This window comes from Schistocerca gregaria, chromosome 9, assembly GCF_023897955.1.
Source record: "Schistocerca gregaria isolate iqSchGreg1 chromosome 9, iqSchGreg1.2, whole genome shotgun sequence".
Classification (NCBI taxonomy): Eukaryota; Metazoa; Arthropoda; class Insecta; order Orthoptera; family Acrididae; genus Schistocerca; species Schistocerca gregaria.
The window spans coordinates 66,378,637-66,383,354 of record NC_064928.1 but is presented as its reverse complement, the minus strand read 5'-3'; positions in this window follow the sequence as shown (position 1 = coordinate 66,383,354).

The following is a 4,718-nucleotide window of genomic DNA, read 5'->3' as shown; positions in this document are numbered from 1 at the left end:
CTTGGTAAGCGAGAGGTACTGGGATCGATACCCAGTGCCTCCAGAATTTTTAACACAACAGCAAGCGCACCTTGCCATGCAAGTGGAATAATTCACAGCTAGCAGATGTGTCTAGGAAGATACAAGCGAATGATTAGCATCCACAATTGGCAAGCTTGCTGTTATTCGTGCGCAGGAAGCACCCTCCTCCCACGTCTACACTTAATTTAGAAACAGTACAAATGTTCCCGTAAGATTCTCAAGCCTACGTCGGAAAGATCTGCCTTGCGCCGAGTTCACGTAAATCCCACTGCACATTCCTATTCTTTGCGTGCAGTCGGCTGCTACTGGTGTTGCTAGTTGTGACTGCTGATAACAGATGCCGTAGCAATCAATTCATGGAGTGAGTTGTATGTTTTGCGATAGTCGGTCTGTGACAAGCAAGCACAGGTGACATAGGTGCGAACACAGGAAGCTTGCACCCCTCGCTGCCTGCAGACACCGAGCAGCCACACTAGGAGGGCGGCCTAAGCCGTAGGCGAAATGTGCTCATTCGCTTTGGCGCGACGTCGAACTATAAATAAGGCTGTCACTAGCGTGAGCGTCGTGGAAAGTCGGAAAAGTCGGCTGCATGGGTAAGTGCCAAGTTTGGGGAGCGTTTCGTAGTATGCGCAGTGCAATGGAGACGCGGAAACTTGTTGTGGCCCAGTGTTTTGCAGTTGGACGACAAGAGTGGAACACAGTAGTAAAGAGCGAGGCACTGAGTTGGAATGAACAATGGAGTGCACAATGGGGCTCGAGATGTGCTTGTTACCTCAGGTGCTGTGTGATTGTCGACAAGGAGTGAAAACGGAGCAATTTGTGACGGCCCTTTCAATTTAAGACGTTAAAAACAGACGGAATTTGCATTTGTAATACCAGAGCATCGAAACTACTTGGAACTCTTGTGTATATGAACGTGTCCGCGCCTTTGTACTCTGGTCCCTTCACCGCTACAAACCAACCAACCTTCGTGTCCTTGCACATCAGAGTGGCAAAGAATGGAGAATAGCGTAGCTTGGTCGTGCATGGGGGCGTAGGTCAGTTGGTAGAGCGTTCGCTCCGCATGTGAAAGGTCCAGTGTTCAACCCCCGGCGCCTCCATTTTTTGTGGTCATTGCATGGTAAGTGTTGGTCGCGGTTAACCTAAAGGCACGCAAGATGTCGCAAAGCCAGCGTCACAGACTGATATGATGTATACTGACGTAAGGAGAGCAAGATGTAAGTGTGGGGACCGGCTGTTATCGAGATGTCATCGAGTGCAGATCCGTCTTAGGTATCACGGCTTAACCTCATTTAAATCTAGAGAGTGGACAACACGTTCGTCTTACTCAGAGCGGTGTCCGAACTCTATTTTCGACGTTATGCGTGCCACTTGCCGCCGAACAGGCTCCCGCACCGGACGCTGAGGAGAACAGTACTTCTTCACAACACCTGTTTGACAATTTCATTGTACCCACCGACGCATTCGAACCAGGTCGACGCTCTTCCTTGCCGTCGTCCGACACTGAGGAACACGTGCGCAAACAACGCTCGCCACGTAGGCGCAAACGCCGTCGCCGTTCACCCACGGGCTCTCAAAGCGTCGCCACCCGCGACGACGAAGACGACACCCAACCGACATTTCCATGCAGAGGTCGGCGGACAACTTTCACGATGACCAAGACATTTCGCAGGACGGGACCTCTATGGAGGTCGCCACGCACAATGTAACGATCGGTGCGCCGGTTGAGACGCGTGTCTCTCCGCCGACAACTCCAGATCTCTCTCACCACGACGCAATTCCCATGGACATTGGACGGACCCATGGCATAGGAGCATGGGCCGACGAGATTGAGGAAGATACGCCCCCTCCTCCGGATGAGTTGCCTCCGCCGGACAAGGCTGCCTGTTAACATCAAAAGCGAGGCCCTGCACCTGATGGGACGGGACTTCCTGTCGGTGCCCTCCTCTTACTTGCCTTGGTGATGGTAGATGCGCGTCCACCACCACTGAAACAAACGTATCGGTTTGCCACGCTGAACATCAACATGATCGGCACTGTATCCAAGCTGCAACTCCTATGTGACATGCTTCGGGCCTCTGACGTCGACGTCGCCCTTCTTCAGGAAGTACGCGTTGCCACACTACCACCAGTCTACGGCTACGACTCATACACGTCCACATGTGATCAATCAGGGCGTGGAGTGGCTTTCTACATACGCGAAGGAATCCCACTCAAGGACACGACAATCCTTCCCTGTGGAAGAGGCATGGCTGTTACCATCTTCGACACGCGCGTCATCAATATCTACGCTCCGTCTGGCTCCACGAACCGTCGGCAGCGGTCCACTTTCTTCGGACATGACGTGGCGCCCCTGTTTTCTGGAAGCTATGATCGCCTTATCATGGGAGGCGATTTCAACTGTGTCCTCCATCCGCAGGACCAAATGCCTGGTTATTCGCCATGCCCGGCGCTCCTCACCTTAATCGAAGATTTTCACCTAGTGGACGTTTGGGAGAAAATTCATGGCAATACTCCCGGTTTCACCCATTATACAGCACATTCTGCGAGCAGACTGGACCGGTTATATGTCTCTGCCCACCTTGGCAATGACGTCGCCCAAGCTGAACGGTGGCCCCTTGCATTCTCGGACCACTGCGCCGTCATTTGCTCCCTGGCTCTGCCACCTCAGTCAGTGTGGCGCAGCAGAGGTTACTGGAAGCTTAATACCTCCCTCCTTAATGATCCACACTGCCGACAATGTATTGCCACTACGTGGGCGTCTTGCGAAAGACGTCTTCCGCAGTACACATCCACGTTCCATTGGTGGCTCAAATGTGCCAAACCTGCGATCAGAAAGGCCTTCATACAATGTGGCAAGGAAGCAGCAGCATGGCATCGAGACACCACAAATTTTTACTACGCCGTCCTCCGTGAGCTCGATGCACTCCCTCCATCACCTGACACCCATAGGGAACGACAACGTACCAAAGCTCGTCTCCTCTCTCTTCAACGTGCACGACTGCATGGTGTCGTGGTGCGTTCCCGACGACAAGACCTCCTCCACGACGAAACCCCATCCACAATCCATGCCGCATCCGACCACAGTCGTCGACGTCGACTCTTCGTCTCCCACATCACGACCTCCGATGGTGTTCACCACACAACACAGGCGGCGGTGGTGTCTGCCTTTGCTGAACATTATCGCCAATTTTATGATGATGAACAGATGGCGACGCCCATTCCTGATAATCTCCGTCCTTCCCCTGATCGGACACTCACCGTAGCGGAGTCAACGTCCATGATGTCTGCAATCACCGCAGAAGAGGTAGTAGATGCGATCAACAGAGGGGCCAAGAACAAATCACCAGGACCAGATGGTCTCCCAGTGGAGTTTTACCGGGCGTTCACCACGTTGATGCTTCCTCGCTGGACGGAAATGATTCACGAACTCTTTACTCCATCCTTCCCAATTCCACCTGAATTCGTCACTGGCATTCTTCTACCTGTGCCTAAACCGAAGGGAGGGTCTCATGTCTCTACATATCGCCCCCTTACACTCCTGAATGCAGACTATAAAATCTATGCACGCCTCTTAGCAGCGCGCATGCGCACCGTCTTACCTACGGTCCTTTCACCTGAGCAGACCGCACGTGGTTGTGGGGCCACCTTACAAACAGCCCTAGGAGAATGCCGTGACCTCATTGCACTGGCGTCGGTTTGTCGCCTTCGTGCAGCACTGGTATCCGTCGATTTCACGAGTGCCTTTGATCGCGTTCGACACCCATTCCTCCTCATGGTGGCGACACGTATGGGGTTCCCATTACTTTTTGTCGATGCCATTCGCCGGTTACTACTTCCCGCCGTCTCGATGGTACAAGTCAATGGGAGGCTTGTAGGACCGATTCCTATACGCCGCTCTGTACGTCAAGGATGCCCTATGTCTACTTTACTATATGCCATTGCACTTGAGCCCCTCATCACTGGACTTACCTCTAGACTGCAGGGCCTCACTTTGCGTGACTACACTTTTCACTGTAGGGCTTATGCGGACGATCTTCTCTTTCTCACCTGCTCCTCCACGGAACTCAATGACGCCATCCAATGGATCCACCAGTATGGACATCTTTCTGGTAGCATTCTTAATGTCCGTAAATCGACTATGATGCACATTGGGCGCGGCCTCCCGGCTATGGTGCCGAACCCACTCCCAGTCAGTACCACCCTTCGTTACTTGGGTATCGAATTTACGAGCTCCACACACCGCACAGTGGCCCTGGCATACCGGCGGCTTTTGCAGTCGATTCGGCACCATGTCCGCGGTCAAGTGCACCGTAACTTAAACCTACTCCAACGTGTGTCCTATGTCAACATGTATGTAGCCCCTAAACTGGTACACGTCGCCCAGATCCTCCCAATGCCGTTACTCCTTGGCCGCCGCATCCAATCAGCCTTTGGATATTTCGTGTCAGCAGGGGCACTTTTCAAAGTCCGCTACAGCACTTTAACATTGCCTCCTGCAAAAGGTGGCCTCGGACTCGTCAACGTGCGGGCACGATCTTCTGCACTCTTTGTCCACACTCTGTTGCGGCACCGGCAGGGGACGGTTCCGTCCTTAACACGTAGTCTCTTAGATATCCTCCGACCAGCTTCTCTTGATCCACCGATAAATGTGGCACCTATTTCTCCATTATTGTACCACGTCGCCAATTGTTTCA